Genomic DNA, 23753 nt, shown 5'->3' with positions numbered 1-23753 from the left:
ATGAAAGTGACAAGATTTTAAGGGCAAACACAAGAGATTACGGTTATGAACAAAACCAATAAAAGACCTGATAAAGCACAGAAAATTATAAAACACAGAGCTTTTGCTTTCTAGGCAGATTACTTAAAAGGTAAAGAAACTTTCACAATCTGTTATCAAAAGCAGACCAAAAGTCCAAGAAAATCTTATCTTTTTTAAGAGAGAGAAAACCAATTCTAATTTTATACCAGCTTACTTTTGACATTAAAATGTATTTGACTTAAATTTATTCTAACCTTAGTCAACTTGACCGCACATTAAAATTCCTTTCTAAAGATTCCTTCTCCACAAACCTTCTACAACTTCCTTTTTCTTCAGCAAAAATATATCTCCATTCCTCATAACTTCTTTTACTAAAAACACATATACTACTTTCTTAGCATGGGAGATTTTCCCCTTATTATTTCTAGTAACTTTACACATATTAATTAGAATTCTTAACACTTAGAAATCATAATTTCTAATGAAAACTAAGAATTAAACAATTGTGAACTGTTATACCAGCATTCTTTAGATTGGCAAATTTATTAATACATTTCAGAATTTCTAAAGACATGATTTCTCATAGTACAAATTTTTTTTAATGTAGCACAAAAACATGTTTACTAATAGACCCAAATATCTTTTAGTTCCTCTGTAAACGGAAGCCAAAAATTGGATAAGCCTATGTTTAGCAATTGTTTCAGTATTTTATCTTATTTGGAAATGATCTAAATATTTAAATGACTATCCATCATTTAACTTAGCAATACCTTAAGGTTCCAGATTACCAAAAGATTTGGGGAACCTATTTCAAAAGTTTTACTTAAAAACTCTCATCATACTTACATCCATTTAATTTATCTGGTCTTAACAATCATACTCATACTCCTAAAGATTTTGTTACAGGATTTCTTCTCTTTCAGTGTCCGTGGTTCTTGGTCACACCTCTTTGAAGAATGAAGAGGTAGACCAGACCAAGAGTGGTAGGCAGCAAAGCAAAGTTTATTGAGTGATAGTACAAAGCTCCCAAAGAAAGAGGGGACCCGAAAGGGTTGCCACCGGAGTTTCTAAGTCTAGGGGTTTTTATGGGCCTGTTGGCGGCTGTTTTAATATGATTAACCCTCCCTGTGTGCCTGCCACCAAATCAGGTTTTTGTCATCTACCTATGGTGGGAAAGGGTGGAGGCTCCTTCCAGGGTGGTGTAAAAATCCTTTTAAGGGTGGTTTCCTCTTGGGGGGTTGAGGGGGGCCTTGTCCCTGCCTCCTTTTCTTCCAGCCATCCTTCATTAATTTCATGAGCCATTAAAGCAGTTAGCCATCATCTTAAATTACGTTCCTTGCTGACAAATTTTGTAACATAGATAACATGAGTTTATATGACTAACAACCCCAGTAGAATAATAGTATACTTCATGCTAAGAACTCTAAAGACTTGTCTGTATTAATTAAACCAACAAATTTAAACTTGTTTCAACACTGAACATTTTCCTAAGTGATATGATCCTGAAAAGCATTTAGGTTAGTTTTTATTATATTTTTTTGAGAATTTTTATGAATAATAAATTTATATAAGTGTGTGTTTGTTTAAGCCAATCAAAAAGAGCTATTTTAAAAATTAAGTTTGGCAATCCATCCAGAGGTAAGAAAATATCACACATCTACAACATACATATATAGACATGCATAATCATACACAGAGACATAGAGGCCTTACAGTTACCAGTATTTGTGAAGAAGATTTTTCATTTGCCCAATTTCCAAATATGTCTCTCCATATTTTTTTAATCCTGATAAGAAACCTCTCCCTAAAGTTTGCATCTGAAAAAAATGGTTCTTGGGTCTAGAGAAGACAAGGGTAGAAAATCTATATCACACAGGGATTATTATATTTCTTTGTACCCACTTTTTAATTTGGTCTTTTCATAGGTACCAGTGAGACAATTGTTTAGAATGACAGCTCTCTAAAAATTATTTCAAATATAACCAGTGCAAAAAGATCCCTCCTCTGGCCGTTGATGAGCAGGATCTTATTAATCTCAATAGCGATTCAAACCAATAAGCCTTTCCATGGCTTAACCAAAGGTGCAAGAAACATCTTCAAAGGAGCATGCAAACGCTGCAGCCCTCATAAGATCCAGAAAGTTCATGCCCAAAGAGAGTCTAAGAAAGTAAAAGCCCTCTGTTGTTACAGGTGGTAAGAATGGTATAATGAAAATGGTATCTCTGGTTTCCCACAAGACCATGACACTTCCAGTCCCAGACCCACTAATCTATGACACCAGGCAGATGCTAACCGGAATGGGATTTTTCCAGCACTAACTAAGCAAGAGAGTTGAGACAACAAAAGCCCCTAATAGATCTGCACCCCTTATGACATCTCTCCTGAAGCTGGCACAGTCAGACACAGAGAGTCCTGCTTGGGATTTTGTCTCTTGGAACCCCAGCCTATTAGACTGGCCACCAAGATGCACCCTGGTATGTGCACGTTTTGTCTGGGAGACCAGAAAGGATGTTCTCGCTGGTCACAAGACCAAGCTCTCAAGACACAGAACAAGACGAAACAAAACCTCATCCAGTTCTTCTTATATGCACATTAATATCTTTAGGTAAGGTTTGGTTCTCTTAGAGCCAAACTAATACCTGAGAGGGATGCGCGGCCGAGTTGGAGATTGGGTAGTGTTTCATAGCATAGCTCATTGCACGGAATTATTTTTGAGGTTGGCAGGTGATCCTACTGTCAATCTAACCCACTCCCCTAGCCTGGGAATCTTTTGAGTTAGGTGGAAAGTGCTCCAAAGCTCTGACGTGCTGAACCCATGCCCAGCAATTTTGCGGCTTTGGCTTTCAAGTGATCCATCAGTGACAGCCCTAACCTCACAGGCATGTTAACCCACAACAAAGTTTATCTAAACAGATAGATGCTGGTCTGGTGAGAATCACAACCTCATCCATCTGTGGGGCTGAATCAAACAGCAGGCTTCATAGGACCTATGCCTGCCTCCACCCTATGGTTTCCCTCCTTAAGACAAATAACACAATGGGCAGAGACAAATGAGGACAGTGACCATCCCTGGAAGGAAAAGGATCTATAAAAATCAACAGTACTCATAATAACAAGTCTTTACCAGAGTCACTATATCCAAGAAACTAGCTCCAGAAACATTTCTGCCAATTTTAAAATTAGAAAAAGAAGTAAGAAGGACTTTCACCATTCTCACTTCCACCAAACCCTGTAGGCAGAGATCCAAGAGACTGACATGGCAAGAAACTCATACCTTCTGTCCATGGTCCCAAGGTCCCAGGGTCTCTCAGATCTCTTTAGTGCAGTAGCCCCAGGGTGAGCAGTGTCCAGCCAGTGAAGTATCCTGCCAACTATGCCAACTGTTGGAAAGGAAAGCTTTTTTCTCTACACCTTCTTGGTTCTTTGGCTGGTAAATAGATATAAGACAGATTAATAGAAGAAAAATAAATTTTATGTATGTATGTATGGGGGGGCAGCCCATAAGAACATGAGACCAAAGGACGATTTGGGCAATGGAGGCTCATGTGACATCCGGAGCTAAAGAATGGGATGGAGACCCGAGGCTCCAAAGGGAAGCAGATAACTCACAGAACAATAACAAGGGCAGATGTTTGATAATTAGGTGTTTGCCCTGCTATACAGGTAGGTCACTCAGATAAAAAGTTTATCTCTAGTAACACCTTGCTTTCTGGTCCAAGCCCCTAGCTAAATTATTTTAAGTAGTTATGGGGAGGAAAAATTTGTCTTGAGTCTTCTGGGTCTTGATCACCTTCAGCCCAAAATAACCCAAGTGCCAAAGTGGCATATTTTGGGGTCACATACTCTGCTCCCTCACTATCAAGTTCTTTATTCAACCCGCCTTCACTAGCCCTTCCCTGACCTGCTTGGGTATTTCTTTGTTAGTGTCTGCACGACTCTCCCTGGACTAAAGCTCCTTTGAAGTCTGAGACTTTATATCTCTACCTAAGATCCAATTTAGTGCATAAAGGATAATTCATTTATTAAAGGCACTCATGCCATTCTTTTAATCTAGAAGCTTACATTTCAGAGATATGAAAATGGATTTCCAGTTGCCATAATTTCATGGCATTAGACCATTGTATGTCAAATACTACTGCTCTGTTCATAATATTTGGACAGTTCCATAGCAACACATAAAATACGACCTACAGAGGTCTGCATTCCTCCAGCCATGTATCAAGAATTGGCGGAATTCTTGAGAAGAGAGCCCACGTTACAGAGCACTACATCTGAAATGCTCCCTTTATGGTAGCAATTGCAGAAACGTGGAGCAGAAACGTACCCTAAGATTTTATAACTCAGGACTCACTAGTTTCTAGCAGTGTGCCCTTTGCACTTGTACTTCTTTGGCTTTATTTGCAAGGCATCAAGAAATCTTCTTCAATTCTGAAAAGAGCTGATAAAATTTGACTGCTTTATAATTTATTTTTTTCCCAGGGTAGAAAAATAGATTATCATCTTTTTATCATCTAAAATGTTTTGTGGAGGCACCTGGGTGGCTCAGTCGATTAAGCGTCTGCCTTCAGCTCAGCTCATGATCACGGGGTTCTGGGATGGAGCCCCAAGTCAGGCTCCTTGCTCAGTGGGAAGTCTGCTTCTCCCTCTCCCTCTGCCTGCCACTCCCCTGCTTGTGCTCTCTCTCTCCCTCTGTCAATAAATAAATAAATAAAAACTTTAAAAAAATAAATAAAATATTTTGCATATGGGGCACCTAGGTAGCTCAGTCGGTTAAGCGTCTGACTCTTGGTTTCAGCTCAGATCAGATCTCAGGGTCCTGAGATTGAGTCCCAGGTTGGGCTCTGTGATCAGCACGGAGTCTGCTTGGGATTCTCTCTCCCTCTCCGTCCCCCTCTGCCCCTTGTCCCTCTTGTGCACTCTCTCTCTCACATAAATAAATAAATAGAATCTTTAAAATGCTTTGTATGAAAATATTAGTAGAGATTACAGAGATGCACGTCTTTCTAAAATCTTGTTCTCTTTCCATGTGCTTGAAATTCAGAAATAAGTTTCTCATTTTAGCTTGATTTGAACCCAACTATTAGCATCTTCCCACCTCCACCTCATTCTTTTGTCCATCAACCTTAGAAGTCACTACTTTTTTTTTTTAATTTTTTATTTAAATTCAATTTAGTTAACATATGATTAGTTTCAGGGGTAGAATTTAGTGATTCATCAGTTTCATATAACACCCAGTGCTCATTCCATCACGTGCCCTCCTTAATGCCCATCACCCAGTTACCCCATCCCCCACCCACCTCCCCTCCAGCAACCCTCTATTTGTTCCCTATAGTTAAGAGTCTCTTATGATTTTCCTCCCTCTCTGTTCTTATCCTTTTATCTTATTTTATTTTTCCTTCCTTTCCCCTGTGTTCATCTGTTTTGTTTCTTAAATTCCACATATGAGTGAAATCATACGGTATTTGTCTTTCTCTAACTTAATTTGCTTAGCATAATATCCTCTAGTTCCATCCACATCATTGTAAATGACAAGATTTCATTCTTTTTTATGGCTGTGTAATATTCCATTATATAGAGAGATAGATGATAGATAGATAGATAGATGATAGATAGATAGATAGATAGATAGCTATACATACATATCATATATAGATCACATCTTTTTCCATTCATCTATCTATGAACATCTGGGCTTTTTCCATATTTTGACTATGGTGGATATTGCTGCCATAAGCATTGGGGTACATTTGTCTTTTCAAATCACTCTTTTTGTATCCTTTGGATAAATACCTAGTAGTGCAGTTGTAAGGTACCTCGACTTTTAACGTCTTGAGGAACCCCCATACTGTTTTCCAGAGTGGCTGCACCGGTTTGCATTCCCACCAACAGTGTAACAGAGTTCCCATTTCTCCGCATCCTTGCTAACATCTGTTGTTTCCTGAGTTGTTAATTTTAGCCATTCTGACTGGTGTGAGGTGCTATCTCATTGTGGTTTTGATTTGTATTTCCTTGATGCCAAGTGATATTGAACACTTTTTCATCTATCTGTTGGCCATTTGTATGTCTTCTTTGGAGAAATGTCTGTTCACGTCTTCTGCCAATTTCTTGATGGGACTTTTTGGTTTTTGGGTGTTGAGTTTGATAAATTATTTATAGATTTTGGATGATAGCCCTTTATCTGATACATCATTTGCAAATATCTTCTCCCACTCCATAGGTTCCCTTTTAGTTTTGTTGATTGTTTCCTCTGCTGCGCAAAAGCTTTTTATCCTAATGAAGTCCCAATAGTTCATTTTTGCTTTTGTTTCCCTTGCCTTTGGAGACATGTCTAGCAAGAAGTTGCTGTGGCCGAGGTCAAAGAAGTTCTGCCTGTATTCTCCTCTAGGATTTTGATGGATTCCTGTCTCACTTTTAGGTCTTTCATCCATTTTGAATTTATTGTTGAACATGGTGTAAGAAAGTGGTCCAGTTTCATTCTTTTGCGTGTGGCAATTTTCCTAACAGTTTCATGTCCTTGAGAAAGTTTCACGACCTTGAAAGTAATGTACTTTACTGAGTCTATTTCCTTATTTGTAAAGCTGGGATAAGATTTGCCTTCCCTAACACTAAGGTTTTTTTAAAGATCAAATGTGATGACTATATAAAATATTGTATTTTCCAACAATTGTAAATTTCCAAATTCATCTTTTTTCCATTGGCTATTCTTTCCTGGTTTGTCAAAAATTAGTTGACCATAGAGCTGAGGATCTATTTCTGGGTTCTCCCTTCTGTCTCATTGATCTATGTGTCTATTTTTGTACCAATACCATACTGTCTTGATGATTACAGCTTTGTAATACAGCTTAAAGTCTGGAATTGTGATGCTTCCAGCTTTGGTTTTCTTTTTCAACATTACTTTGGCTATTTGGGGTCTTTGCAGGTTCCATACAAATTTTGGAATTGTTTGTTCCAGCTCTGAGAAAAATGCTGGTGGTATTTTGATAAGGGTTGCATTTAATGTGTAGATTGCTCTGGGTAGCATAGATATTTTAACAATATTTGTTCTTCCAATCCATGAACTTGGTCCATTTCTTTGTGTCTTCCTCAATTTCTTTCATAAATGTTCTATAAATTACCTAGGAAAAACCTAACCAAAGAGGTAAAAGATCTGTACTCTTAAAACTATAGAAGTCACTGGTTTCTATCTACATTTCCTTCAAAGTATCTTCATATATGTTTGTTACTCTCTATCTGTATGGCATTACTTATGCTCAGATCATGTCTCCTCATGCAGGATTACCATAATGGTCAACTACTTTACCTCTTTTAAAATGTTTCCTGTAACACTTTATAGAATACACAACATTTTATATAGTCACCACATTTGATCCTCAAAATAACCTTAGTGATAGGGAAGGCAAACCTTATCCCAGCTTTACAAATAAGGAAAGAGACTCAGGAAAGTACACTGCTTTCTTAAGGTCATGAAACTAGTAACTGCAGAGCTGAAATACCAGTTCCCCAAATTTAATTTTACCTTCTTAAGGCCAAATAACAATAGCACCACAATAAAACCCACTAGAAATTTCAACATGTCTTAAAGCCATGTAGCAATTTAGAACTGGAAGTGGCCTTATAGATTATGAAATTTCACCGCCCTCACTTTATACATTGTGCACCATGTCCAACATTACAGAACTGATTATAGACGAGACAAGTACTTGAATCTATGGACTTCCAGATGCAGCATTTTCTGCTATACTTTTCTATCTTACTCCCTTAAGTGCACCTTGGCATTTTTAGCTTTCCATAATGTGTGCCAGTGACATGTCCAACATTCATTTCTGCCAATTTCAAAGATGTGCCTCTGCTAAAGACAGGCTCTATTTCCTCTAATCGTTGGACCATACTAATATTATCTCTGGAGAGTAGTTCACATCCCTGGCCTTATCTGGAGGAATGTCCCTGCAGTCCTTCCAAATCCAAGACTTAATCGAATTTCACCCCTTCCACAAAGCCCTTGCTGCCTTCCCTGGGCCTCAGGAAACCTCTCCTCTCTAGAAGCTCATATTACTTGCAGCGTTCACTACACAATTTCTGCTATATCCTTGAGGGCAGTGTTTGACCTGTCTTATGTCTCTGCATATCCTCACAGCGCCATCCCAATCCCATAGTGACCCTCCACTACTGGCCGGTGTTCTCCTCACTGAGGAAGATTGATATATGAAAAGCTTTTCCCTAGAACAGCCTTCCACCCCACATATTAATCCATCTAGAAAATTCCTACTCAGTCTTTACTTCTCAGTTAAAATACTGCTTTTGTCATGAAGTCTCTGTTGATGTCTCCAAATGACTTAGGAGAGCCCTCATCTGGGTTCCTGGAGCATTCTGTACATTGTTCCTTCAGAGCGATCATCTGGTTATATAGCTAACATCTACACGTCTGTTTCCTCACTAAAGAGTCTTCATCATAGGGACGCCCGGGTGGCTCAGTGGGTTAAGCGTCGGCCTTACAAAGCAAGGTTGGAAAAAGGCCAAGTGGCATTGTTTAGATATTGTTGTGCTTTTAGGAGTTGTAGCCTCATGCTTAGAAGTAAGGTCTTGTCTCCAGCTATTCTTTTCTAGAGCTAGAGCCACTACCCTTACATCAGGACTATAGTAAACAATTTGCTATTCCATTAGCTCACCAGACTTCCTTAAATCTATACTTTCTGATTTATTCTTCCCTCTAAAAGGACCCCCCCACACACAATGGACAACTTTGTAATCATCTTTCCATAGACAGCGTTAGGATCATTTTTTTGTAACAACATCTTGGATTCCATCTAGAGATAACCTCTCTTACATTTCCAGAGCCCCCTCCACAATTCTATTCCAGCACTTACCTGTGGGACAGTAACCCCTCATCTAGCTCCCCGCCAGACTGTGAAGTACACAAAAGCATGAGATTCACCTGTTACGTGTAATTTTCAGCAATGTTTAGCACTTTCGGTGGAGTAAGTACACACTCATGCATTTAAAAGATGGGAGTGGGGAGAAAAAAGGGGAAAAAATGAAAAGAAACAAAGACACTTTTGTAGCTAGTGTTCTGGATTCATATTAGTTTCTGTTGATAGAAGATATAGAAGAACAGCAAAGTCAAAGCTATCTTTTTATTTCTGCTTATGAGCAACACTGTGGAAACATGAGGCGTTCCTGCAGCTAACTTCCAGCATCTTCACTACAGCTTCTTGGAAGTCAAGAGTTAATGCCTAGTTCTAGCTTTTGGAATCCACTTTCTAGTGTCCTTAGTGTTGCAAGGCAGACACACTGGCTACAGGACAGCTTCTTCATTTTAGCATTCCGACACCTGCATTACAGCTTCAGGAATTACTCCTGAACTTACAGCTCTAGTAAAGACCTCAGAGGTAGTAGCTTCTCAGTGGGGTCAATCTGAGGTCAGTCTTGTAGGCCCAGCCTGGAATCCTTTCTTTTATCATTTCCAATATTTGTGTAAGCACATAATTTCCTGTCTTTAAACCCTTCTTGCTTAAAATACCTACAGTGGTAGTTTCTGTTTTCTATAGTTCATTCCGTCAGATAACAGTAAGAGGGAATAAGAGAGTGGGGGAGTGGAGTGGGAGGGGAGAAAGAGAGAGAAAAAGAGAGGGAGGCAGGGGAGAGAGAGAGAGGGCAGGCAAAAGAGAGACAGAGAGGTGCTCTTGTCTGGAAAAGCTCAGGGCCATCAAAAGAATTTACTGCTTTTCTAGACAACACCTGATGATAGGCTTTTGACCTCCCTTTCCTAGAGCGTTTACTAGAAAAGGGCTTACAACTATGAATCCTTCCTCTGTCCCTTTGTATCTCCTACAACTCAAGAGTGTCTTTTTCAAAGACCTGAAAGCCATTCCTTGAAATGTAATCACCAGGAAGGATGGGGCCTCTATCTCCTAGTCTCTGTGGGAGGACAGAATCCTAACTTGCATAACTGTAGCTAGCAGACGCAGCTGGCTAATCATTTACACTGACCAACCCTCTAGAAGTTTTCACTCCCCATGGCTCTACTTGAGCCCCCATAGCTCCTCCTCCCTATTCCCTGGTTCTCCTTTTGAAATGCCACAGTCCTTCTGTGTAAATGTAAATGGAGCTCAGTTCTTTCCCCTACTGTCAGTAGTTACTGAAAAAAAAATCTTTTTTTCACCACTCTAATGTCTTTCTTTATCTTTGACAAAAGAAAGACAACCTCCTTTCTTTTTTCTTCTCCTCTTGTTAAATCCTCTTGCTAGCCAATTAAATCATAAGAATATAATTTACTTTTTCTATAAAAACTTCATAATGGTTTATTTTAAATTATAAAGATTGTGAAATGTCATAATTTGCTATGGATGTTATGAAAGCACATTTTCTTTTTATTTTTTTAAGATTTATTTATTTATTTCAGACAGAGAGCATGCAGAGGGGAGGGGCAGAGGGAGAGGGAGAGAGAGAATCTCAAGCAGACTCCCTGCTCAGCATGAAGCAGAAAGCAAGAAGACACTCAACCAAGTGAGCCACCTAGGTGCCCCTCTGTATCTTTTAACAAGGGAGATGTTTTCCAGAATTCCAGATGAATTATAGAGCTTCTCTCTAGAATATGTTTTTTCTGTGATTTTGCCTAAAGTCTGACGAATTAAGGTAATACCTTATGTACCATTCATCATTATGAACCAATCCCATAAATTTCAGAAATTTCTAGTGTATTTATAGTTTCAGGCTAAACACTAATGAACAGTGTTCCTTGAAATTTCATCTGTATAATTAGGATTTAGTGCAGGAACTATAAACCACAAAATAAACTAACAGGAATAGGGTCATTTTTACCAGTTGGTGGCAAAAAGAAATTCCCATTGGTGATTTGCAAGGAAAATTTCCTGGAGTAGAGACAGACTCTAAGAGATCTTCTTTTTCTTTGGCCTTTTATTAAACAGAAATATTTCAGAGGAGCTTGAATTCTTTGAAACACATTTATAATACACAACTTGTTGCTATCCTCATTTCATGTTAACTGTTAGGTTTTGCATTTGCAGGAAATGAGTAATTAGTCAGACATGCAGAGTCCTGTTATTTGGCTTCTCTTCTCTTGAGGGGATAAAGACAGTTGTTTAAGATGGAGTTGTAGATGCTTCACATTTAGGCTCGACTTGTAAATGTTTCTGACCTGGAAGACAGACACTGCTGACAGATACAGTTCTGGGTTGAGCTTTAAGAATATTTGAGAAATTCCCCTGTTGACTAAGAATCAATTCACTGTAGGCCCAGAGACTTATCTTCTGGACATCCCCTTTGAACCTTTTCCTTTTTTTCCTTCAAAGGGGCTTATACAAGGAACTGTGATTCATCAAATATTCTTTCCTAAAAAAAAAAAAAAATACCTCCATGGACAACTTGAAAATTCCCAGTAAGAATAATCTTATTACCATTTTTCTCATTTTTCCTAGTCATTTCTAATGAGGAACCCATGAAAAATGAGAACAACCCATGAGCTGAGAATCAGTAAGTTTCATTTCATCCCCACCTCATTAGCTCTTGGTGAAGCCTAAAAAATTCCTCCATTTCTAAAAGAAAATAACTTTCTTTCACTTCTAACCTCATAAGAATAGCACAAAGATGAAAAAAGAATCTGTACCAAACTATGAGAAGTCTTTGGGAGAGATTAATATTTATGACTACAACATTAGGATTATAATGGAATTTATTAGGAATGATAATATGAAAACATTTAATAATTTATAGTTTTTATAGTAAGGAAAGGAAGGTAGCCTTCTGGAACTATAAATATTATTTCCAATGGTGCAAACTCTTTCTTGACATAAATATTTCTTTTATTTCTATAAGAACTCAAGTTAGTGTCAACAAAACAACAGAGCTGGACAGTAGCTAAGACAGTAAAAATAAATTTTATTCAGGAGTATTACAAAAGAGGAAAAGAGATCTCAGTGTAGAATTGGGCTCAACTCTGAATATAGCATGAGCACTCAGGAATTTATAACCAAGGAGCAGGGTGGGGGTTAGTGGATGAAAAATTACTAAGAGGAGCCCAAAGAGTAGGGTGGGAATCTGGTCAAACTAATCTAACAGGGTCCTTGCCAAAGATAGGCCAGGGTGATCAGACATCACTGGGGGACTGATGGAGGATGAGGACCCTGATTAGATATTGAGAATGATCAGATATGGAGGATGGGAGGGTTTTGCTGAACTGTTTTAGCAGGGGTCTTGCTAAAATTGGATTTTTCAAGAAAGTGTACAGATGGGCCTAGGAAAATGTTCAGGAGCCTGACTAAAGTTGGCCAAGCAAAGAATCTTTGTCATTAGAAATTCCATTACTGAGGAAATTTTCTCGTACCAAGAAGTGTAGCTAAAATGACTGATGGGATTGTCCCCATTTTTTAGGAATATTTCACTGAGAATGCTATCTCTACTTCACACCATCACTTCCTCTTTTTAAAGTAGTGGCAATTGAAGAAAATAGGCATTTACAAAAAATATGATATGATGATCAAAAATATGAGGGTACTGAACATGGGATGAGCTGAAGCTGATGCAATTTTTCTTGAAAACCACACTTTGGGTTTGCATTAAAATCATGACCTGAGATGGTAGCCAAGGCAAAAATGTGGGCATACAGAGGCAGATGGCAAACTGTGGAAAGCCCTGTGTCTGAGGATTGCCTGAAGGGTTCAGAGTTACTGGCTTACTGAGTACACTGGAAGAAATTTAAACTACCCTCAAGTCAGCATGTAAAATGATTTTAATATTTCAAGGTGGCTTCTGATAGATCTAGCAGTTTATGGTTTATGGTTGCCAGGCCACATTTAACTAAGATCACAGAGATTTTCATTAATATCTTACATGCTGATATTCATAATCTCTGTGTACTGTCTTCATGAAACACTCACTTATAAAGTACATACTGATGCTTTAGTACAATTGTGTCTTCCGTTTTTCATGTGGCCAGTGATTGCACTGCAGGCCCCACCGTAAATGGAAAATGTTGACAAATGTTTTGTGCAAGCTCACTTCTATTATCAATCTTCCTGAGTAACAAAAACAACTATTTTTCATTAAATATAAACTTTAGTTTTTTTGCTGCTGAAAGGGTTTTTTTGCGAAATAAGAAAAAATAACCGAATAGTTGTATGTTTATACCCGTGATGAATAAAGAATAAAACACTTTTGCAAAAGTGTTCAGACAACCTTCCGTTGGTTATTTGGCAGGTGTGCTTAGCTTCTATTTCCTGGCCATGCTTTCTGTACAACTAACATTCCAATTCCCATATTTCCCAATGACTTCACCAATGGGAGTTTTTTCTCCCAATTACGATAAAGGCTAGAGCCGGGCACAAATGGCTGGTGCAAAAGACATGAGTTAAGAAAAAGTCTTCAAACACTTTTCCTGTTGCTGTACAAAACCAGAGGAAAGTGGCTGTCTCTAGGTGCTGTGTAGGTCCCATTATTTCTGAAAAGGTGTAGGAAAATGAAAGATAAGTTATCACTCATTGATTTTCAGATTTAACCATGTGTTGGATATGAACTCTCTTCACTGCCATATGATTCACACATTATTAGATAAAATTATGATAATAAAAATATAAATCAAAAGAGCACCAAGTCCATCCCACTTTATTTTAATGCAACAATTAATGAGTATTTTGTTAAAAAGTGAAAAATCTGGAGGGCATCTGGGTGGCTCAGTCAGTTAGCGTCTTGGTTTTGGCTCAGGGCATGATCTCAGGGTTGTTTCAATTTTTTGCCATCTGAAGGCTAAGCATGAAAAGGATATTAGTGGAAAACTGGGGAAATTTGATTTTAAAGTCTGTATTTTAACTATAGTATTGTGCCAATGTTAATTTCTTAGGGTTTTTTTTTTTTTTTTTTAAGTAGGCTGCCCATGAAGCCCAATGTGGGGCTTGAACTTACGACCCTGAGATGAAGACCTGAACTGAGATCAAGAGTCAGATGTTTATAGCAGCAATGTCCACAATAGCCAAACTGTGGAAGGAGCCGAGATGCCCTTCAACAGATGAATGGATAAAGAAGATGTGATCCATATATACAATGGAATATTACTTAGCCATCAGAAAGGATGAATACCCAACATCTGCATCAACATGGATGGGACTGGAGGAGATTATGCTAAGTGAAATAAGTCAAACAGAGAAAGACAATTATCATATGGTTTCACTTATTTGTGGAACATAAGGAATAGCATGAAGGACATTAGGAGAAGGAAGGGAAAAATGAAGGGGGGGGAAATCGGAGGGGGAGATGAACCATGAGAGACTATGGACTCCGGGAATCAAACTGAGGATTTGGGAGGGAAGCGGGAGATGGGTGAGCACAGTGATGGGTATTAAGGAGGGCACATATTGCATGGAGCACTGGGTATTATACGCAAACAATGAATCATGGAACACTACATCAAAAACTAATAATGTACTGTATGGTGGCTAACATAACATAATAAAAAAATTATAATTATATTTAATTATAATTAAAATAATAATTATAATAATAATAATAATAAAGAGTCAGATGTTTAACCAACTGAGCCATCCAGGTGTCCCTGTTAGTTGTACTAATTGTAAAGTGGTTATATAAAATGTTAAAACTAAGGGAAGTGGGTGAAAATTATACATGAACTCTGTACTATCTTTCCATGTCTTCTATAAGTCTAAAAATTACATCAAAATGAAAAGTCTTTTAAAATCATCCCTTTGATAAGTCAAAGAAAGACAAATGCCATATGATTTCACTCACATGTGAAATTTAAGAAACAAAATAGATGGACATATGGGAAGGAAAAAAGAGAGAGAGGGAAGCAAACCATAAAACAGACTCTCAACTATAAGAGAACAAATTGAGGGTTGATGGAGAGAGGTGGACGGGGGATGGGCTAAATGAGTAATGGGTATTAAGGAGGGCACTTGTTGTGATGAGCACTGGGTGTTAAATGTAAGTGATGAGTCACTAAATCGACTCCTGAAACCAATATTACACTATATGTTAACAACTAAAATGTAAATAAAAATTTGAAACAAATAAACAAAATAAAATCACCCCTCCATTGAACTTGAATTTCATATTTTCCTGCAGATCATCAGATATACCACTTAATAAAGCCTTCCAAAGTTTTTGATATGCTAATTGAAAACATTTTTGTTTAACTACAATAGTAGGTGAAAGAGTTTACTGATCCCACCAGCAGTTAACTCCATCTATAATTAAGGATTGGTGGGACCATCTCCTGTCAGTGAACACCAGAGGCAAGGTGAAAGAGGAAGTAAGGAACCTCTGGGAACTGAACCTGATACCTCTATTGTAAGTTCTTCACCTTTTCAATGTCTTTTCACTTTTTTATACTTCTCTAATAACACTGATTTTATCCTACCCTGCATTAAACATAAGTGTGCAATTAGCATGCACCTCCTTCTCTACTGGGTACAAAACAACAACTCTGGATTCCTTTCAATAGTGTGCACTATGCACTAATTAAATGTCTTAAATCGAGTAGATGATGACAGTAACATTTCAACCCTTAAAGATTTTCAAGAGAAGTTCAAATAACACTCTTCCTTTCCCTTGAATTTATCTTTTACCATAAAATGTCTTTTCCCCCACAGCATTCCTCAGAAGTCTTCAAAATTGCTTCTAGTAACCAAAATTGCTTCTAATAACCAAACTTTCTGGTTTTGACCAAAAAGGAAAAAAAGGTAAATAAAGTAAAAAGCTTCAAGTCTGTTCCTGCTGCTGCCCTACTTATAGTTACTTAGAAACTATGAGCCTCCTTTGAGCTAGCTGAAGGCAGCTCTGAAGCCATGAGGAGGACATCCTATGAGGAAGTTGTGGTTTTCTTTCTTGAGCTCTCTGGGCATGAATCCCCACATCTGTGCCATTTTCAGACCTGAGCTTCACCTACAATGCACATAGAGCTCCTTTTCCCCTCATGTTTTACAATTCCTCTAGCCAGTCTTTAAAAGACACTTACGATTCATATAACTTAGCTTCCACTTAACAAATATTCATTGAACTCACTTTAATAATGAATAGCCGAGCAAGTCCCCTTTTATGATGACCCTCGTAAGTCCAAAAGTTGGAGACTGTTCGGACTAACCATTACACGGGGCTCCTACAGCTCAGAAGTAATAAACTTGCTCTAAAGTATCTTCCCTTTACCCATTACAGTAACTGATTGAGATACACAAGAATAAATATTTTCATTGTGAAACTATTGAAGGGATCCACTGAAGACAGCACAGTGAAGAGAGCTGGAAAGGGTATCCGGAAAGAGATGGCAGGGGGATTACACATCAATTTGTATTCATTCATAGTTGTATCTATGACTTATGTTGGATTTTTCAGTCTGAATTTTCAAGGTTAAAGTGCTCAGTAGCATTTCCTCCCCAACTAAAAGACATAACCCCAAGCATTAGTTCACACACTAGAAGATCTGTCTTCAGCCACAGCTTTATTTTCAGGAACTGTGTGTACCCTGGTTTGAGCTACCTACTTCAGCATTCAGCCAAGGTTTACTCTGAAGCCCCAACACTGAATAAAGAATGTTCAGAGGGAGGTAAAATAGCAAAAATCTTTCTCAATCGATGAGGCTTATGACTAATTGTGGTCACCAGTTTTCATACTAGCATTTTCTGAAGTTTTGGAGCCATTTATTTAGTCAGAGATAAAATGCTCTGGGTTGCCATCATCCTGGAAGGGAACTTGACATACTGTCAACGGGAACACTTCCCTCATATCAGATGTCACGGAGGAAGTTCAACAGTGAGACTGAGGAGGATTGACCTCAGAGTCCAGATCAGTGGATTGACTATGCACATGTCCTCATACGTGCAGTTTTGAAGTTGACTGCAGGGAAATTTGACCTCTGTTTGCAGGACAGGAATGTCAGGGTGGTACTCCAGAATAATCCACCTCTGCTTCTCTCACAGGGTTCTCTTGGATGACTCAAAGCCAAGGCTTTGCCAAGGACGTAGGGTATAAGTTTTAAACAGTTAAGGAAATGCCTTGGAGAGGTTTTATTTAATACTTATTAATAATCATAGTAGCAATCAGTCACTCTTGAGGGCACCCTTTTAGATAAAATGCTATTCCAGATGTTCACTGCTAAGCTGCTAAAACATCTTCTTCCATCAGTCTTAGTCAAGGATATGTCTCAGGGGCAGATACTTCTGCAGTTTTACTCTTAAGAGTAATAAGTCATGTAAAAAATAATTCCAGTTGTGGAGATTATTGCTACCTCTAACCATCAATTTGTTGAAACTTCCACACCAGTTAAATTCTTGTAGTTATAAAACTAACACTCCTTAGAGTGGATACTCGATGGAGAATGGAGCCACAGGCTCCAAGCGTGTGTCCTTGCACGCCTAGTGGAGTCAATGGGCCAAAGAAAAAAGTATGGTAGAATGGACAGCCATTAGGTGTCAAATCAGACACCAAGGACTATGAATTCTACCCCTAAAATTTGCAATTTGCTAATTGTGTAAACTCAGGCTCATTACTTAACCTTCCAAAGCTATAGTTGACTCATCTGTCAAATGAAGATTAAGTTATTTCTTTCTCCTATGGTCATTGTGAGGACTGACAAATATGCAGAAAACATAGCATGTAGTGAGTCCTAAATTCATATATATATATATGAAATATTAAGTTGGTTTAAAAAAATCTCTGAGATTAGATTTTCCATTGTAAAATATAAGAATAATAATACATATCTCATAGTATTGTAGCAAAAATGAACTGACCTATGTGGGAAAAAAATGGTGTTTATGTTTGAGAGATATATGTCAGTTGTTACATTTTTAAACCAGTGTGCTTTTCTAGTAAAGATCTTTTGAGATTCTTTAAGAGAAGCATAATATATCAAAAGTGAAATGTTAAGTGAATTATTGTCAAATATTTCTTGAGTTACATATAAAAAGTGACATATGAAAAAGCATATAGAACATTCAGATGCATGTCTCTACATGTCAGTATTAATGATAAATATAAGAACATGTGATTGCACCAGCAAAGATGTTTGAGAATTTGATTGGATGTGGATACTCTCTCATCAATTTGCTTTAAGTATATCACGTGAAAAATAATCAACCACTGATTCCTGGAAATGGCCACATTATTATGAACTAGTATGCAGGGTATTCTGCATAGCAATTACATACCTTTCTCATATCTTTGCTCATATCTTTTTTTTTTGAACCTATTTCCTGCACTGCAAAGAAACTGACACAGGATGCTTATGAAATGAGATTTAATTTTTCAGTCCAGATGTGTTACAGCTGAACATCAGAAAGCCCCTAGATTTCACAGAACTAAATTTTAGGATTTTTCTAATGGAAACCCCCATGGTTTGTAGGGTTCTCATAAACTACTTTAGAATCATATTATTAAAGTTGGTCTCATAATTTTTCCCCAGCTTATTGCCATCAAAGTGTTTTTCACATTTTCATTTTGGCAAAAATGTTGTCCTACTAAGTGATCTTGAAACATTACTTTAAAAAACAATACACTCTATAAAGAACCCTCACACTAAAATTTACAAAACACACTCAAAGTCATTATATAATAGATGAATTAAAACCCTAAAACTAGAATGATTTTTGTCAAAGATGTGCAGTGAGGCATGCAACTCACAAGCCAAGTCTTAAACGCTCATAAGATGATATATTGTCATTCTAATGATATTCTAAAGTTTCTGAATCATACTTGAAACTTAGGTAATGGTCTTAATATGCCATAAAAAACTACAGTCTTCATACATGTGAACATTTCTGTGAGGAGAACTGCCTAGGAAAAGAAAGCAATTGGTGAAGTTGATGGAGGTGGGGAAGCCATGGAAGGTAAGTTGCCAGGAAAGAGTCTTGATTATGAGCTTTGCACTTTACATATGTGAGACAAGCCCCAAACAAAGCTCCAAAGACAAGACAAGCCCCAAACCAGATTTCAATTTGGGAAAGAAATAGATACAAAAAAGGAGCTACAGGGTACCCCTCAGGACTACCCAAGTAGGGGAAAAAGTTGATCTGGATAGGAAAGTTTATCTCTACATGGTGCTGAGAACTTCTTCAGGGTGCACTGTGCTCATCCACTTAAGGGAAGTGGCACCTTGAAGAGCTGACAGTTTAGTCACACAAAGCAGTGATTTTGAGAAGCAGCTTAGAACAGTGGAGCAAGCATGAACTTTTTTTTTTAGAGATTTATTTATTTATTTGAGGGGGAGGAGCAGAGGGATAGAATCTTCAAACTCCTTGCTGAGTTCAGGGCCTGATGCAGGGCTGGATCTCATGACCCTGAGATCATGACTTCAGCCTACACCAAGAGTCTGACACTTAACCAACTGAGCCACCAGGTGCCCCAAGAACAAGCATGAACTTTGAAGTCAACTTCAGTTGTATTCCAAGTTTTGACACATTTAGTTAGAAAAATTAATCTCTTTGAAAGTTGCCTAATGTGTTAAATGGGGATAATGACATTTGTCTCATGGGATAATAATAAAGATTAGATCACATAATCAAAAATGTCTACATTGCTTTTACCTCTCTTATCTAGCTTTATTATTAACTATCATTATTACTTTTATGAGTAGTGTAAAATTACTTCTATACCAAGTCTGAAGGAAGCTATTGGCATGAGAGTCGCCTCGGGTAATATTTCTTTGGAGTAACTGGTGTTTATAACAAATGAAACAATTGGCACAGAGTTGTTCCACAGTGAGCATGGCAGGACGTCTTCTGTTAATTGGCCTGCTCTGTATCACTTTACTTCCCTGAGTTCATCCCTCTCCAGATCACAACACTAAGGGATCACTGCACGAAATCAAGTGTCTTGAATGTGAGGCGTATTCTCAGATTCCTGTATTATGGCAAAGTTTCTTTTATTGGTCAAACTATTGCAAATATAATGTGTTGTCCCTGCATTGATAAGAAAGGGAAACTGGTGTGTGTTAATCCTATGAATGAATTTCTATATCTACCTGTGACACAGTCACACATGAGAGTTACCACTTGACATAAGTACTCTAACAAAGCAAGCAATACTTCCTTAAGCATGGTCAGGGTTTTGAATGATGGGAAGTTCAGGGTTTTGAATGGTGGTCTAGAGGTTATGACAAGTGGTTGGAAGTCATGATCCCAAGGGCTGTCCCCGGGTCTGACGGTGACGCCATTGGTTGACTTCAGACTAGTCATTTGACTAGTGTGAGCCTATATGTTTATATTCCTTCTTTTAAACCTCAAATACCATCACTCTAGAGAGACAGTCTAACACTTCAGTTTTAAAAACTATACAAATCCAGGTCATTTGATAGTCTGTATGATTATTATATTTATCAATAAAGACAATAAGGTCAGCATGATAGTACTCTGAAGGTGAAATTAACAATCAAATGCCCACATGAAAAAAGAATAAAATTTTGATATGAATGTGTTGCTGTCAACACGTAATGTCATAGCAAGGAGTTAGGGCTAGGTAATAATTGTATCAACATAAAAATGACACAAAAACTATGGTCACTGAATTTAAGGGTAGTCACCAAGTTGGGGATTTCTTTATTCAAGCATTTACTATTCTAGGGAGCTCAAGACCTCAGATGATAAAGAGCAGTGATCCCTGAGAAATGGGAAACAAATGTGCACCTTATCTTTACAGTTTACTCCCCGCAGAGAGTGTCTCCCTAGGGTGGTGAGTGTGGGACCCAAGGCAGAGCCCAGCAGTCTCCCTGAAGACAGGCAGCAATGCTGGGAGTTCAGAGACCAAGGCAGTTAAAGTCAGCTGGAAAAAATACCATAAAAGAATGCGCTACACAGAGCAAGGACTCTAGAGTTTGCAAAGGGTTCCACTTCAGTATTAGTTGAATACTCATTAGCACTGATCTGTGATAAAGTACTTGAGAGAATCACTTGAAAGGGTAAGAGGGAACCATACTCAGAGACTACACAAAGGCAGAATTAGTCCCAAAAGCCAGAGTGGAAGACCTAAAATTCAAAAGATACTAGGTAGAATACCAAAAAGGGCCTTGCCTCAGAAACAGGGAAAATCAATCTATGACAAAACATGGCTTTGATCCCACCTAACGAAGCCTAACCTGGAAAAATCAAAATGTTTTCAAGTAACCTAACCATCTAAGAATACTTATAGGAATGAAAAGAAAAAAAATAAGTAGCACCGCAAAAAAGTAAAATCATAACTTCTGGTATCCAGTCAAAGATTACCAGGCATGCAAAGAAGCCTGGAAAATACAACCTATAGTGAGGGTGAAAATCAATCAATTGAAAGCCTTCTGCAGAATTATATAGATAGTACCACACACAACAATGTTACAAACACACCTGGTGCAGGAACATTAGAACAGTTATTATAACTGCACCCTATGTGTTCAGAAAGTTCGAAGATTAAAGATGTTGCGTAAAGACACAGAAGCCATAAGAAGACGCAAATTAAACTTCTAGAAACAGAAACTACAATATCCAGAATGAAAAAGGCACCGGATGGGGTAATGTCTTATTAGACAATGACAACCGAACCTCAAAGGAGAAAATAGAATATGTGTCCATATGTGCCATTTACCACAATTCCTGAAAAGAAAATTAGAGGCAGAGCCTCAAGATATGAAAACCTAAAATTCTACAGAGGAACAGAGAAGCCTTAACTTATCACTAAGACCAAAAAAGAAAAAAAAAAAAAGAAAAAGGAAGAAGAAGGGGAAAATCACTTTAGATGGGAGATTTTGATTTCTTTTTTTTTTTTAAGAAGCACTATTGATGTGCACATGTGTGTGTTTCTCTTTCTTCAAAAGGGGAAGGAATGGAAAATGAAAGTGGATCTTAGGGGAATGAAGAGGTCATCCCCAGTAAGACGAAGCCTGCTGGAGGCAGGGCACTGCCGGGCCTCCTGACCTCTGGAGGGACGAAGCAAGCTATGAGCAGACACCACTGAATGGACCACTAAACAAGTGAAGAAAGACAGTTGCTCAAGAGAGAACTGTTCCTTGGTGCAGAGAACAGAAGCACACAGGATCTGAGCATGGGATGGGGACAGATTCCCTGTCCTTCTCTATCAACTACCGTGTATTAGTTGTGTGATCTTTGGTACATTACCCCATCCCCTGAGCCTTCATTTCCTTATCTAAAAGGGGAGTAATTATATCTACTTCATTATATACATATTTATATATATATGGAAAATGTCTATTTTTAAAGGTAGTAGATTGTTGTAGAAGCAAAGAGTCCTGGAAGAATTAAAATTCAGGTAGGAAAGAGCCCTTTATAAGTGGGCTGCATCATCAGCTGTTTTCCTTGCCCACCTAGGCACAGGTAGAGGCTAAGGGTTTAGACTAGGCAGAGAAAACTCCACAGTGGAAAAGACATGAGCAGAACTTTCAATGGCCTTATGGGCTGACACAGTGGATTGGAATCTAGAGGAGTCCTAACACACAGCCAGTTTTCTACATAGGACATCTGTTTTGTGCTGCTGTACAAGGGGTTGGGCACCTCGTTCTTGAAAAGCTGAATGAAATCTCCAATAGTCTGCTGTATTAAGCTGCCCCTTCCGGCTTTGCAGTGGGGGGGACCCTATAATTGCTAAAGAAAGCAATCTGAAAAAATGGGAAAGAATTTTCACTGCCTCATCTCTATCTTCCAAAAAGATCCATATTCCTTCACCACGCCCTCATGTCTCAATCACCCAGGAACTGATGCTCTCGTTGTTGCTGGAAAGGGAAAGAGGGTGGAGATAACTGAGGATGTGCTCATTTCCTTCTCTTTTATTGCTGGGTGTTAAATGATATTTCTTTTTTTTTTTTAAGATTGTATTTATTTGAGAGAGAGAGAGAGAGAAAGCAGAAGCAGAGGGTGGGGAGAGGGAGAAGCAGGCTCCCCCGCTGAGCAGGGAGCCCAGCGCCGGGCTCTGCTCCATCCCAGGACCCTGAGATCATGACCCAAGCCGAGCCGAAGGCAGACGCTTAACCATCTGAGCCACCCAGGTGCTCGTCAAATGATATTTCTTAAAGATAAGTTGTTATACTGGTAAAAATACTTGAGAATATTGAGACAAGCTAAGAAAACTTGTTATTTAGCTAAATTGTATTGTAGAGGGAAAGGAGAGATGTAGGGAAAGTAGAATAAACTGACAATTGTAATTCATAGTTACAGACACCATTTAAAGCAATGAAGGTTAAAGTGTATAATCTTAAGTCATAGCTATAAAGATAACTACCAGGACAAAAATGCAAATCTTCAGATTAATCAGGACAAATTCAAAAACCAAAACAATAGCAAAAATCACACAGACTATATATTTTAGAATAATAAAAATTAAAAAATTAAAAGCAGACCATAACGTGGTGAGACAATGAAGTTCGATCGATTTCTTTTTGTCATGTACACGAGACCTGGAGGTCTGCTGACGAGACTGGAAGTGTGGCTTCATGAGCACATCAGGTCTTCAGATCCTTCTATATTTCTGTTCAGGCATCCTTAGCTTCTGGCTTTCATCCTTTTGAAACCACATGATAACAACATAACTGCTCAGGCAGATGGTAGAAAGGAAGAGTGCTAAGGGCAAGAGGCATACACCAGTGAATCTGTCCTCTTTTAAAATGCCTGGAAAAGTAACTGGTATGTAATAAGTATTATCTGTTGGGTGAATACATTTTTCATGACCCCACTTACGCTGTATTAGGTACCACCTTATGTCCTCCCAGAATACCCTTCATTTTATGCTTAACC

At 38.2% G+C, this 23753-nt stretch overlaps 1 long non-coding RNA gene across 1 annotated transcript; it reads right to left on the bottom strand.

Moving 5' to 3' along the window:
* Positions 1-10846: 10846 nt before the first annotated feature.
* LOC145722366 (uncharacterized) lies at positions 10847-23753 on the bottom strand. Its single transcript, XR_014146590.1, has 3 exons — positions 23360-23753; positions 13165-13474; positions 10847-11370 (listed from the first exon to the last, which is right to left on the bottom strand). It is a non-coding gene; the product is annotated as an uncharacterized LOC145722366 (long non-coding RNA).

This window comes from Leptonychotes weddellii, chromosome 6 (genome assembly GCF_054177405.1).
Source record: "Leptonychotes weddellii isolate Sample4059 chromosome 6, ASM5417740v2, whole genome shotgun sequence".
In the NCBI taxonomy this organism is placed as follows: domain Eukaryota; kingdom Metazoa; phylum Chordata; class Mammalia; order Carnivora; family Phocidae; genus Leptonychotes; species Leptonychotes weddellii.
This window is presented reverse-complemented; position numbering and strand designations above follow the sequence as displayed.